This window comes from Helicoverpa armigera, chromosome 12 (genome assembly GCF_030705265.1).
Source record: "Helicoverpa armigera isolate CAAS_96S chromosome 12, ASM3070526v1, whole genome shotgun sequence".
Classification (NCBI taxonomy): domain Eukaryota; kingdom Metazoa; phylum Arthropoda; class Insecta; order Lepidoptera; family Noctuidae; genus Helicoverpa; species Helicoverpa armigera.
The window spans coordinates 505380-521251 of NC_087131.1; positions in this window are offsets into that span (position 1 = coordinate 505380).

A 15872-nucleotide genomic window follows, 5' to 3' on the forward strand; every position below is an offset into this window, starting at 1 on the left:
ATAAATATTGCTGTAGTACAAAATGTGCAGCGTCCAGAAAATATGTAGGGATTACCTGGCAAAACTCATTCATATGTTATCGTCTTCGTAGAGGATATTAGACATACCTATTCAAGAAACTATACGTGACTTCAGCCAAAGGGGATTATCTTCATAAATCACTAAACTGGCCGATACACATCGGCTGATTCAGACATTTTAAACTGAAACTAAAATAAACCAATTTATATACAACATGGTACTTCGTGAATATAATTTAAAACTTTAATATAGAGCAAGGAACGTCAAATGATAACATTCCAATATGGCCGCTATAACTTGACGGTTATTCCCTTAATATAACGGTTAAATAAAATTTTCTTCGCGTCACGTTTGGGATTTATGGGCGTTTTTTAGAAAATGATTTATTTTTTGACCTTACTTTGTTTGGTAAGTTGGTATCTCGTTCAATTAAGCTGCGTATTGTTGGAAGACATTGATGGACTGCGGTATCTATGGCTCTAAAGACGTGGCAGTTATATGGTCAGTATGTATAGGTCAAATGAAGATATTAGCTATACGATAAGTTTACTATTTTTAAGGAAAAATGACCAGATTTTATAATGCTATTGTATGTAACAGACATGTATTTAGACTTATTTATACAGCACAAAAAAAATCCTGGCAATAAGAAAGGCAATTGTCACTTATTATCTAAAACTTAACATTTAATTGAATCCACACATTAGCCACATTTTTTTATATTTTGCCTTGAAAACAAAAACTACTCAAAAAATAAATCAACATGGCACTAATTTAAAATATAACAGCGACATCCACCACGCTACAAACTCACAGATTTATACAAACTACCAACTTCAGAGAGTAAGCTGTAGCAGAAATATGAAAGTGGACATTCATGAGGGGAAACAAGGATTTATAGCGGCCAGGCCGACACTGGCTGTTTATTTATATAGTTCAACCTGTCCGCGGTAATACCGACTTTTATCCTTTTTGTTTTGTAAAACTTCGTGAAAGGTTTTAATCTTTTTTCTTCTTTTTGCTTTTGCTTGAATACTTTAAATTGATAAAGTAGTTTTAAGCTTTTGACTGGATGATGCACAGCACAAGTAATCATTGTAAGGGGTTTTTGAGTTTCCTTGGTATGTTTATGAAAATTCTGAAAACAGCTTTGAACCTACATATTTGTGACAGTATGTGTTATTTCGAGGGTATATGTATAGGGTAAAAAGAGGACTTCAGGCTGTCCCTGACTTCGAATATGTAGGTATGACGATAGACAGAAACAAAAAACAGTCACAAATAAAATTCATTCAGATTCTATTTTATCAATACGACCTACTACTTAATACTTATGTTCACCACATCCCATACATCCAAAAGGGATCTAAATAATACTTAGAATATAACATTCTGCGCCTTTCAGGCATTTAGGTTAGACACGCATAAAAGAAAGTAAGGACTAAACTGTTAAACAATAGTATTTTATAACCCATAAATTTTCGTCTGTTTGTGTAGGCTGAAAAATATTGGATTCGCCTCTTTGGCTAAATGCCAGAAAACCTACGCGATAGGTATCTAAATATTGGAAGTAATAACATGAAGGCGAGTCGTGAGGAAACCACAAAATTAGAGATTAGGTAAATCTTTAGGGATCAACAGAAAATATTACTCAATTTTAATTAAAAAATATTTTGTCTGAAAACGCTTTTTAGGTAGATGTTGTTAGGGTGACAAAGGTATGGGACGATTCGAGACAGAAAAAAGTCGTGACTGATCGAAAATCTACCTGCCTTATTTTACTCGGCTTATTCTTTATTTATTATACCTAAATACAGTTTCAGCAACAGGAAAAGGGATTCCAAAAATGTGTTGCTCGCATCACACTCAAAAAGGCGAACGTAAGACCTTTAAAATCGATCTCTCAAGCCATAGAAAATAAACATTCCACTTAACATACGATCACATTAACGAGAAACAGTCAACTCAATACAAATTGAAGACGAAAAACAGAATGGAAAGCAAGTGAAGCAACAAAATCCACATATGCTAATACAATGTATATAACCGTATATTCCTTTAATGTAATGTATTCGTATAATCGGATCGGTTGCCGTCTTAGAGCATTTAAATAACAGGAACCGCCATGAGCACTAATCACTAAGCGAAAGTATGTCAATTTTAACGTGGCGAGGTAATACAACAAATAGCTCACTCATTCATTTGCAAATCACACAGCCGAAAGTCCAAACCTTTGGTTTCAAATAGGTCTTTGCAAGGTCTCATCACACTAGTTGAACAGTTTCAAAAAGTTGGTCTCATGGAGAAGAGCCGGCAAAAAACTTCATGGACACTCTTTTTAAGAAAGTAATGCGGTAAAAGTTATAGTACGGTATGGTATAGCAAAGACACAAGCATTTTGACGCACACACGAATGTATGAGATTTTGAGCTCTTGTAACTTCTTCGTTATCAGAAAAGAAGGCACAGCAATGTCATGTCCAGTTAGTTCAATGATCTAAGTTTGCCATTCTCTCGCGTGAGAATCGATAAGATTAGCCCCTGGCACGAAGAAAACAATCGCAGGTGAGTATTGGTTGCTATAGTGACACTTATTTGTATATCCGACATCCGTGTTGACACTGTTTCTCTTTAAGCTGATTAAGTAAGGATGGACGAACCTTTTTTGGTTTTTGGGTTGAAAGGACACTTGAGTTTGAGGTTACTTATAGATGTTTTGAATAAATGATAAGAAGGAGCGTGGTTTGGTGTATCTGTTTTGAAAAAAATTACGTATTCATGAAGATATTATAAAAAAATTGCCTGCTTTTGACATGTGCTTAAAACAAATACAATAGTTTATAACCTAATAACCTGCTTTTTGCTACATATCGCATGTTTTTTTTTTGAAAATTAATGAGCAGAATCAATTTTCTCAGCAAGGCCGAAAAAACAATTCTATCGAACATTTTAATTCGTACCACCTATAAAATTAATCACTAAGCAACACACGAAACTTGGTCAATAATCCCAATAATTTCCGAAACTATTTGCACAAGATCTTGATACTAAACCTTAGCGAATAATTTAAGCCGACCATTGGACTCCATTCAAAGCCCAGCTTATCAGATCTTTTAACTAATTAACTATTTAAACTTCTGAAGGTGACTTTACAGTAATTAACTTACCATTAATTACTTTTAGAATAGAAATATTTGGCCTTAACTTAAGATAACACTAAATTAACTTGTATTTGTTTGTCTTAATGATGTTTTGTAATTGAGTTTGAGGTTTATTGAGTCATCAGCTTGAAAAATTAGGTCGTTAATTTTTGTTATTGGTCCAATTTGAAAAAGTCTTTCAGTGTTAGGTAGCCTATTTATCGAGGAAGGCTGGCTACTTTTTATTTGTGGGAAACCACTGACGGAAGCTAGTATTCATTCATGTTAATAGCTAGTATTCATTCATGTACAAATAAAAATGTTTTTTTTTTTTCAAAGTATGGGCAGATTTCGTCATCATTATTAAATAGTTTTCTCATTGAAATATGAGGTCAAATATTTATATTTTTTAATTATATTTGAGAAAGAGCAAATATTTTTCATACGTGGTTAACTTATACTCGTGGCAAAGAATTTTGATGCCTGCAATAGACAGAGTTTCAGTCTTAAAGAATTTAATATGAGAACGTTCTCTCGTAGTTTTATTTCCTTTTTATTTTATATTAGAGTTCTTGCATCTTTATTAAATACAAGCGTTTACTGTCATGAATAATAACTGAATAATATGGTACATGTTGAAGAATAACCATTTTTATAGCTATGCGATGCTTTTAAACTTCCTCGACGTGTAGGTATCGAATATAGTTAATAGAGTAGTTTCTTCAAAAGCAATACAAATAAGAATAAAATTATTATCATCATCAGCCTTTTGCTTGCTCAATTACGGGTCATAAGCTTCTTCTCATACAGAGAAGGAATGAAAGTTAATCAAGGAACGTGGAAATTCTACTGAAAAAAATATAAAATACTTACAAGTTATAGTAAAGAATTATTCGATTAATGATTTAATTATCAGTTTTTCACGTCAAATTATTTTGGACACTGGACAGCACCCCTAAAAACGCCCTTTCACCGCTTCCTGATGCTATAGCTGGGAAGAGGAAATTATGATGATGCACAAACTTACTTCTACTCTACTTGTCATCCATTTACCAAACATACACACTAAAATCATTATCACCTTCACTAAGCTAAACGATAGTACGTAAACTACGTGTACAGTGTGTTGCAAAAATGATCGGAACAAACACGAGGCACTGAGGGCACGGCGAACGCAACAAAGCGTCCTTTGTTACGTCCTATTGTTGTAACATTGGAACATGTTGCGAGCGTGTTTTCAACGTTGCGTTGTGCGACTAACTTTTTTTTTTATTTAAAAGGTGGAAAATTGGACGTTGTAGGCTATTGTTGGGTGTATTTAGTTTGTAATGAGGTTGGGTTATTTAACGAATTTCGATATAATTGGGATTGTGCAGGTGCTACTTTTGAAGAATCATACTTTAGCACATTTCGAAATATGTACTACAAATAACTATTTACTTCTTCACGCTCAAACGCAGAAAGCTGAAACCCTGGATTAATTAACTAGACTTTTTGTCCGGGTGCTGGAAGTTAATATCTCGGGACGTAAGCCTCTTCTCACACAGAGAAGGAATAGACGGTAATCACCACCCTTTTGTGTCAAGATTTTAGTCATTTCTTAGTATGGTTTTCATAAATATGGCCTTTATAATTAATCAATGCAAGATGCAGTTAAATAACTTAGAAATCACATAATAACCATTTTAAACAGATTACGTACATTGTAAAAAATAAATAAAAGTACCTCACAAAATAAATGAAGGAAGGAACTATTGAATAGTTGAGATAAGTAAGACGACACGGTCGACAAGGCTAATGGCGGAGGGTACTTAGACTTTTTGTTGAACCGAGCGAAGCACTGCTATTAGCTAGTTCATTAATCTTTCCTTACATATTAATGAGGGTATTTTAATTTTAATTCCGTTAATGGAATTTGTGTTGAAAGTTTTCGAGTAGAAAGGTTTCCCGGTCGTGGCAAACGAATAGATGTTTCTATTCAAACGAATTTAGACCCTAACTTCGCAGCTTAAGTTGCATTTTCTGTTGTAAGTTAGAGTGTTATAGAAGAAATTAAGTAGCTTCTTAATAAGTAGATACCACAGATTCCATTTTGGGAAGTAATTTCGTACAGTGCAATGCGTGCGTAAGAAAGTGTAGCAAATAGATATTTTTTAACGAAATCTTAGGTATCCGCTTTTTTGTTCAACTTTTCTCAGCTTTTCCGAGTCTGTTTGGTTTATCGTATTTCCTATATTATTAAAAAGGATTTCAATATTACCTCCTCCAAAGTGTAACTCTGGAAACCTGATATTGATATTAATTAAAATCATTTAAACAAATTGTGGATACTTTTTAGGGTTCCGTAGCCAAAATGGCAAAAACGGAACCCTTATAGTTTCGTCATGTCCGTCTGTCCGTCTGTCCGTCTGTCCGTCTGTCACAGCCGATTTACTCGGAAACTATAAGTACTACAGTGATGAAATTTGATGGGAATATGTGTTGTATGAACCGCTACAAAAATATGACACTAAATAGTAAAAAAAAGAATTGGGGGTGGGGCCCCCCATACATGTAACTGAGGGATGAAATTTTTTTTTTCGATGTACATACCCGTGTGGGGTATCAATGGAAAGGTCTTTTAAAATGATATAAAGTTTTCTAAAAAACATTTTTCTTAAAGTGAACGGTTTTTGAGATATCAGCTCTCAAAGTCGTAAAAAGTATGTCCCCCCCCTCTATTTTTATAACTACGGGGTATAAAATTCTAAAAAAAATAGAGGTGATGCATGCTAATTAACTCTTTCAACGATTTTTGGTTTGATCAAAGTATCTCTTATAGTTTTTGAGATAGGTTGATTTAACTGTAATTTACGGAACCCTTCGTGCACGAGTCCGACTCGCACTTGGCCGGTTTTTATTATATGTAGTTAAGTTATGGGAATACTAAATAAGTTTTTAAGCGAGTAAAACTAAAAAAAACTTATTTACTTCCATCCAATCTATGTATAAGAAAGCGTTAAGCCGTGATAACCTTTCTGCGCGGGATAGTTTATTGGACCCTTTTAATCTAGACCCGCAGACGATTTATATTACTGACACCCTTAAGGTACTTGCCTTGATAGCATGACAATAGACTTTTCTAGAAAAAAGCCCTTTACAGGACATTGAGTGTTTCTCACCTAGATTTTATGGCCTTGAAAAGATTACGGGTTAAGTTATATAATAAGACACTGAAATAGGTTTTCAAATCGTACTAGTCGTTCATGAGATTAAAGAGTTCAAGGAAACATAAATTGAGAAGAACTTATATTTTCAGTATTACTTGTACAGATTTTAGAATTAATAATATTTTCGAAAGAAATTGGAATTTATTATTTTATATTAAAAAACCTGAAATGAATCGTTCTTGAAATGGAATTGTCTAAAACCAAATCTGTAATGAAAATAATCGCAATCTTTCAGAAAACCGATCAAAACGGAGTACAAAGAAAAACAAATAATATTATATTTGTGAAATCTAATAACTAATAGATTGTTTTGGAAGTTGGTAAACTTTGTATCAGTAAAATAAAATAATTTTTTACTTTTCAGTAGAAGAATAAATAGGTAGGTATGTCCTTGTGTTTTTATCAAATATATAATTCTATTTCTGTTTTAAAATAACTGAATCTAAACAGAAAGAGTATTCTTTTATAGTCAACAGTTCTATTTCACAACTATAGACGGTTAATAGTTTGGAGCATTTTCTAGCTATAAGTAAATCAAATACCGGAGTAAAGCCTGTTTTTGTTTGACAATCTTTTTTGTTGAACTAAATAACCACTATATTTAATTAGTTAATCCATTTTGTCAAGCTGGAGATGATCCTCTTTTTTTCTTCCATTGAAATACTTTCGAGCTATCTTAGTTCCAGTAGACCCGACGCTACCCTTTGAAACTTATGCCAAGCAAAAGGAAAATGTTCCCGACTTCACTCAGCGAATATTCTGGAAGCCGAAACTAGCTTTCGTCACAATTAATTGTTGGTAATCAAACATTGCTAATGACTAGTCAGACTATTGTTTGCTTTGAAACCATTGTGCCTTGAATTTATTAGAATTTGTACCGACAAGTAGGGCTTAGTTTTAAGTAATAGGTATTCTATACAGTAATCCAACACCGATTTCGCCGTGACAACTACCTACTTCATTCATACAGATTAGTGGCATATAGCCTTCTTGGAATAAACGGGCTATCCAACACAGAAAGTGTAGTGCAATTTAGGTTGTTCCTATCTACATAATATATGCAATTTCATACTTTTATTTAACCCACATTTCACTGAAATTAAGAAATAAAACTTTTTGATGACGGAAGTGTCAAAAGATTAACCATCCATGATCAGACATCACTACTACAGGAAACTTGAACCCACTCGATGAAAACTTCTTCCGAATAAATATAAATAACATTACAGTTATAAAACACCTCGATCAAACTATGAAGCTAGCTGAACTATGGCAAAGTTCAGTCATTGCATTCAGAATTTAACTCAAGAAGCAAAACAGATAAGCAAAGCTTTTAGCTCACAACTAACAAAAACACAAAACAAAAAAAAATATTCAAAAGTCTTACAAAGTTTTCCATCACAAAGAAAGCACCAACAGTGATTTTCCATCAATCGACCTCCGTGGTTACAGGTACACTCCAGACAAAAAGACAGACAGTTTTAAAACTCTAACTTTTCGTTCAGAAAATGATTCCGCAATTTTTCTCCCCGTGACGAACTTTTCTAGCGCACGAACTCATTTTACCGCAGAACTTCAAAGTTCGAAAGTGCTATATAGTTCTTTTTAAAAGAAACTAATATAAACTCTTTTGCAAAAAAAACGGGCACCTATGCGAAATCTTAGTTTTAAAGACTTTACGTGTATTTCAAAGGGTTTTAATTATTGTAGTATGTTTCTAGCATCAAAAGAGTTAGCCGAGCATGCGTGAGAGTGTATTCTAAATTTGAATTTTGTACAATTGCTAAGAAATTGGTTAAACCTTGTTTTGGACTAATTGCTGGCAGAAAGTTCGTCGGAGTTTTGAAAAGTTTTTGAAGTGATTTTCAGGAAAATGATAATGCAGTTTTAATAAGTGATTAATGTACTTTTATTTTAGATCAAAACATTTTTGAAAAACTATGCGTATTTGAAAAAAAAATCACCTGCTCTAAATGGGCTATACTGATGGTTGATGGCAATGTTAAGAGTTTCGGTATTTTAGTGTAAAGCGTTTCTATTGTTTAGATATTGTACCCACGTGTTTTAAAATATCGCTTTTTCATAAATTTACACTATTTAGAAGAGTATCAGTACTTTGGGCTGCGACAAAACCAATTTAAAGTAAGCAGTGCCGATCACAACTCGTCTCCTATCGGACTTTGACATTTAAAAAATACCAAATATTGTGATAAATGTTTAAATTAACCACATGAAAAATAATGAGGAGGGTTAAAGTTATCTAAAAAGTCAAATTATTGCCTCGTTGAAGCTCTCGATAACTCCATAGGTATCGGGTTACTAAACGACGATTTAGCTGAAAGAGAGTCAAGAATTCAAAATTATTGGCCAAACGTATGTTTCTTAAGAAATGAGCAGCTAGCCAATTATTGTTATGATTTAAGCAGGAAAGTGCTGCAGATGCCAGAAAATCTCGGTGTAGGCAAGTTTATTTAATAAAATATCCGCGGGATGAAAACACGCTATTTGAACGCTCAGACTCATAGATCTTCAGAGGTCTACGGAGTTTCCCAAGAGACGAGGTTGTTTAAAAATCAGTAATTACGAGACCTTAAGACCTCGTGCTCACAGTCTATGCGCTATTTTCTGTATTTTGTAGAATTTCAAGACTTTTAAAAATGTCAAAGTCCTATAGGAGACGAGTTGTGATCGGCAATGCTTACTTTAAATTGGTTTTATCGCAGCCAAAGGTACTGATACTCTTCTAAATAGTGTTTATTTATGAAAAAGCGATATTTTGAAACACGTGGGTACAATATCTAAACAATAGAAACGCTTTACACTAAAATACCGAAACTCTTAACATTGCCATCAATCATCAGTATAGCCCATTTAGAGCAGGTGATTTTTTTTTCAAATACGCATAGTTTTTCAAAAATGTTTTGATCTAACATAAAAGTACATTAATCACTTATTAAAACTGCATTATCATTTTCCTGAAAATCACTTCAAAAACTTTTCAAAACACCGACGAACTTTCTGCCAGCAATTAGTCCAAAGCAAGGTTTAACCAATTTCTTAGCAATTGTACAAAATTCAAATTTAGAATACACTCTCACGCATGCTCGGCTAACTCTTTTGATGCTGGAAACATACTACAATAATTAAAACCCTTTGAAATACACGTAAAGTCCTTAAAACTATGATTTCGCATAGGTGCCCGTTTTTTTTGCAAAAGAGTGTAGTTGTTTAATTTTCTCAGTTTTATTAAATGTCTGAGTTGAGCTTTAAAATTGTTACGACTCCGAGATTTTAATGAGATGGACGTAAAAAATTAAGAGTGTTTCACTTGAGATCTTTGTTGGAGTTAAGAGCGTGTACGCTCGGCGCGCGATGTCAACTTTAGGTAATTCAACGCAAAAAACCGCGCAGACTAGCGTCGCGGCTGTGTGCGTGCCTATCATACTTCACGTATAGTCACACAAACCATTTTGATCCTTTCGAGTGAAATTGGTAGAACAAAAAATATATTATTTAGTAAATAGTTAATAGCGGGAAAATAGTGTAAGTCTATGGATGTCTAAAATATAAAAAAATGAAAATAAGTCGTTAATACTGACACTCTTTTGCAAAAAAATCGGGCTCCTATGAAAACCTTGGTTTTGAGGACTTTCTGTATATTACATACAATTTTCAACAGTACTAAGTAGTCGACTGATGATTAATGACAATGTTAAGAGTTTCTGTATTTTAACCGATTTCAAAAAAGAAAGGAGGAGGTTTCAATTAGATTGTTTTGTGATTGTTCTCAATTTGATTGTTCTCGATTTCTCAAAGACGCCTGGACCGATTTGAAAAATTGATTGTTTATATGAATGGTCCAGTCCATCCAGACCGAAAAATTGTGGTCAAATAACAACAATTGCCGGAAAGCCAAATATTGGTGAAGAGCTTGGGTTGCCATTGCAAATAAAGTTTTAAGTTATCTATCCTATATGCTTCAAAAGTTATTCGAGATCAAAAGTCAAAATTTAGGTACATCCAAAATGAAAAAAAAATATATATATAGCTCGATTGGTATCAGACATCTGCAATAAGTGATTTCTAGCCTAAGGAGTCCGCCATATTGGATTTAGACTCGCGACACATTTTTTTTCGAGTTATTCATAGCAAGCCCTTTCATTTGATACCCATATCGTAGGAATGCATTAAAAACATTTTTTTCTCCATCTTGGGTATACCGCCATATTGGATATAGAATCATACATTGTCATTAAAACTGAACATTCAAACAAAACTTCAACTCAATCGATAAAAAAAAATATGCTTCAAAATTGAGCTTTAAATAAAATAGTAATGTATCAAGATTTGTTGGTCGCGCTTGAAATGTACTCTATTCTCGGTATCCACGGCAGAGGTTATTCACCCTACGCGATGTGACGGAGCGACACGTCCTCTCTGTGAAGCCTTGCGGCGGTCTGGTTTGAGTTGACTCGCGTGCAGCGTTTTATAGTAGTTTTAAATAATTTATAAAAAATAAAACGAGAGATTAAATTATAATATAAAGTTTATGTTTTAAAGAAAGAGTTATATTACTATAGTAAATAATTGTTATATTAAATTAAGTAAGATAGATAGGTAAAAAGCATTTGAAATTCACAATTTTTACATTGTTAAAATATTTTTTCTGAAAGATAGAGACCTAAATCAAAAAATGTTTTCAACTAACTATAGGCATGGGGATTTCGTCTATGAGTAAAAAAATAAATATGATTAGATTTGCCACTGTTTTTACATGAATTTAAGCTTCGAAATAGACGCTGAACGGGAATTTTATAAAACATCTGTTACGTTATAGGGGTTTTAAGTATTTAAACTACACAAATTGAAATTTATGTTCAATTAACTATATAGACAGTGAAATTACCTTGCGTTATTAAAAAATAACATAGTTATAGGATAAGTAGTTACTGAGAAACGGTGGTTTGAAAAGTACCATTTTAGGCCAAATGGCGCGCGGTCGACGTACACGCTCTTAAGAAAACGTTTAATAGTTGCTCTAGAAATATGAATTGTGGGAGGTTTTTATTTGATCTTCATTTTAGTAGGCCAAAAATCTTTATGAAACCACTTATCACTCAAGCACATCTAACTCAACTTTATAACATATGTAGGTAGGTAAGTATGTGATAATTTTAGAACAAAAGTCGCTGAAAAAAGGCATTTCACAATGCTCAAAACTTTACGTGATTTCCAGAGACCCTGATTGCTTCCCAGAGACCTTGGCTAAAATAAACGAACCCCATACCCTTTGGCTTATTTTTTAGACCATCAACAGACTACAGAACCTTTATTCAGAATATAAACAAACACATAATTTTCTTACCTTAAGCAAAAATAAGGATTAGAAAAGAGGCTCCCTATTCTTAGCAAGAAGCACCCGTTAATGCATATATTGGTTCTTTCATAGATTTATTATAATTCTTCACAAAATGGACCCCTGAAAGCCGCTTATTTTTCGACACCCTTTCATCTGCAGCGCGAGCGTGAATAGGAAAACTACGTGTATGCAAGCTTGTTCGCGTTAATTTATTTTGCGGATTCCTATTTTACCCAACAAATAAATAAACCGGCCAAGTGCGAGTCGGACTCGCGCACCGAGGGTTCCGTACAAATCCTGTATAGATAAAAAGTGAGTCTCGGGCCAACCGTTCAGTTTAGAACAATCATAGTTATGGTAATTTCGTGAGAGTCAAAGTAGTTAATATTTTTTATTTTATAATATAACTAAAATAGTAGGCCAGTACCTTGTAAAAGTTATTTTATTAAAGTTATTTATATATTATTTATATACAACATTTTATAGTCATCTTTCAGAAATTTGATTGAAAATAACTAATTATAATTATGTCTTAAAGGTCATTGGGCATATCTGACCCGCTTTGTAAAAAGTGGCGGACATGAATCAAAGTAGTTTTAAATTGTGGAGAATGGTATAAAATGGTAAATATTTTATTAAAATTCCATGGAGACGAATGTCCAGGATTGTTTGAAAAATATAAAAGAAAAGCAGTTTCAGAGGATTGTACAGGTTGCAATGCAAATTTTTATTGTTAAAGACTTTTCATACAGAAGGAAGATGCCAATTCGGACGATCAGGATCTGATGAGGATCTGGAAACCCTGAGAAATCGAGGGCAACTCTTGAATATTGTAGGCACGCATCTAGTCATAACCAGACATGTGAGTGTATTTTTGAGGGTACTGGTAAACAGTGAAGGTTTGGAGCTGATTTGATTATGGAGACTACAGAGAGTCGAGGGAACTCCTGAACGGTATGTTGCAACTACCACGTGTTTGGGCTTATTTTATTCGTATTGGCGAAGACTTTCCTCATAGATAGGTTTGACTGCCATTGTGGGATCGATAGCAAAGATCAGATATAGTTATGGGAACTCCTTTACAATTTATAACGTAACCTTGTGTTGGAGCTTATTTTAGGTGATGAGAATTCACTACTAACTTGGGTTAAAGCAGCCATTGCAGGAATGGGATCTTTTATTTTTGAGGGATTAATCACCTAACGAGCCCCAGTTTCAGGTTTTTGATTTTTAACTTTTGTGAAAAGTTCTCGTCAATACGAATAATATAAGCCCAAACACGACGTAACTAAAACATACCGTTAGGGAGTTCTCTCGACTTTCTCACGTCTCCATCATCAGATAACCTCCAGACCTTCACTGTTTGTGATGTTTACACCTGATTTGCTCTAGATTCCCATGGTTCACATTGATGCGGCTAATGCCATAGTAAATCAGAGCCTTTATCATTATACTGTGCTATATATATTTCGTTCGTATCCGCCGTGGGTATGGTTTCCATACTAAGGTGCCCAATAACCTTTGAATGATTTAAAATTTTTCACAGTTTAGAGGCAATTATATTTAAGAAGTGTTTGATATGAATTTCACTTTTTATTCAAAACTTTAATATCTCTACGCGTTCATGTGAAAAAGGGTAGGTAGTAAGTTTATAATAATTAATAAAATATTTTATGTCATGTAAGCAAAAATAATATTTTTATATTTTATGTAACTTCAAATTTATCATTTTCACAATTTTTCCTTTATCTGTACTACATAACGTTGCTTCGTGCCGAATTTCAAGATTCTGAGTTCACGGGAAGTACCTTGTAGGTTTTGATTCCCTAGCGTGTGACGGAAATTCGTCTAAGGTTTCGGTAAAACTGCTGTATCTTTTGATCGCTTTAACTTAGAAGTTTGATTTTTTCATTGCTTAAAGGGACAATATACCTAGGTATTTAGTATAAATTTCAATTTGGTACCTTTATTCGTTCGTGAGAAATAAGGTAGTAAGTTTCATTTTATTAAAATATTTTTATTATATTATATAACTAAAAAAAAATGATTTTCGCAATTTTTCCTATATTTGCATTATATGACAATGCTTCATGCCAAATTTCAAGATTCTGAGTTTACGGGAAGTACCCTGTAGGTTTTGATTCCTTTGCGAGTGTCGAAAATTTGTTGAAAATATCGACATAATCGGTTGTATCTTTTGATTGGCTTGGCTTAGAATTTTGATATTTTCACAGCTTAAAGGGGCAATAGACTCGAGTATTTCATGTGAATTTCACCTTGATACGTCCACGCTTTCTTGAGATAAAGGGTCTTGACAGACAGACAGACAGACAGACAGACGGACAACAAAGTGATCCTATAAGGGTTCCGTTTTTTCCTTTCGAGGTACGGAACCCTAAAAAGGACTATTGAGGGTTGATGCTTTAAAATATAAACGGTGTAAGTGTAGTTTTGTGATGAATGAATGAAATTCTGAGTCTAATTCTGCTCGCTCACGTCCGATAATCGGTTACTGATTTTTTGTAGGAGAATAGAACACACTGACAGCAATAGTGCAACGGAAACGTCCTACGATAAGTCGGTCCTAGTAAGACCGTCCTACAAAAAATTGGTCCGATTTATCTGTCCTACAAAAATTGTGACGTAAGCGGGCAGCCTAGATCATTTATTTCAATTAGACTATCTTATCTAAGGGTTGTCAAAGAATTAAATCGTTATTTAGTCATAAAGAACAGGCTCCAACAATATTAAATAGTTTCCAACAATCCCTAAATAGACGTCTACATTAATTAAGGAAATAGAATAGCATTTTCAGCTTTTCACCCTAAATACTGAAAACGAAACTTAAATTATTTTGTTCGCTCTTAATTTAGTCTTGATTACAGAATTCATTGTTAAAACCCTACCAAATTATCACCAACCTATGTAATTTTAAAGAAATTAATTATGTAGGCATAGCAAGGGGTTGGATGAGTAAATAATAATATTTAAAATGTGTGTAGTATTTCTGCACATCTTGTATAAATTACATCAATCCTAATTTCGGACAAATCCTGTTTTGAATAACGAACGATATTGTGCCCAGTTTGAAAACTCCAAACGGACGTAGGATAAGAAGAGGTCGCAATATTCAATTATAGGTACCATATTATTAAGCTAAGGACTTAGATTTTTATAGCAATTTAGTTAGTAGTGTAATAGATTAAATTTAAACATAAAATTTACGACGAATATAAGTTTTCCAGGATGCAGCCATAATTCTAAGTTATTAAAAGGCCAAATTACAGCCAACATTTATTAATCCACAGCACCTTATATTTAAACGGCTGAATGGAAACTGTTCCTCCCAGCTCCAGTCTAATTACACATTCGGCCGATGAAACGGGAACAACGCCACAATTGCTAACAAACCGGTGTACAAAGTACGAAATTATTTCTCATCAGTATCGGAATATGGTTGCAAATATACGATTGTTTTCCAACACTTCCATTATTAATTCCGGCTGTAGTTTCGAAATTTCGAGTTTCCGAGTTTAAATATACGACAGGAAAATAGCAATAGTTAGTGTGTAAGTTTCGACTTTTGCAGTGCTGTGGTTACGTGTTCCAGATAAATATATGTGGGGAATTTAAATTGGGAAGCGTGGAATGTTTTTGAAATAAAGGTTCCTACACGTAGGTTCAGAAATATTGGCACGTTTTGTCACGTGCGTGTCTTCGTTTTTAAACGGTTTTTTTTTTTATTTTATTATTTAGCTCACCCCGTTTTTTTTTTTATTTATTATTTATTCATTCTTGGGTCAAATTTTGTAATTCAAATTTCACCCTCTTCCTGTCAACCGATTAATCTGAAATTTTGTATACACCTTTAATTTCGATGACAATACAATATAGTAATATCAATAACATTGTAAATCCAATATGGCCGCCGGCACAAAATGGCGGATAACGTAGATTTTATCAATCCCATCAATATGGGTATCAAATGAAAGGGCTCAATAAGCAGAATACAATATACTATAAAAAATTGAAATCCAAGATGGCGGCCGCTACAAAATGGCGGATAACTTAGGTTTTATCAATCACATCAACATGGGTATCAAATGAAAGGTCTCAACAAGTAGAATACAATTTACTATGCAAA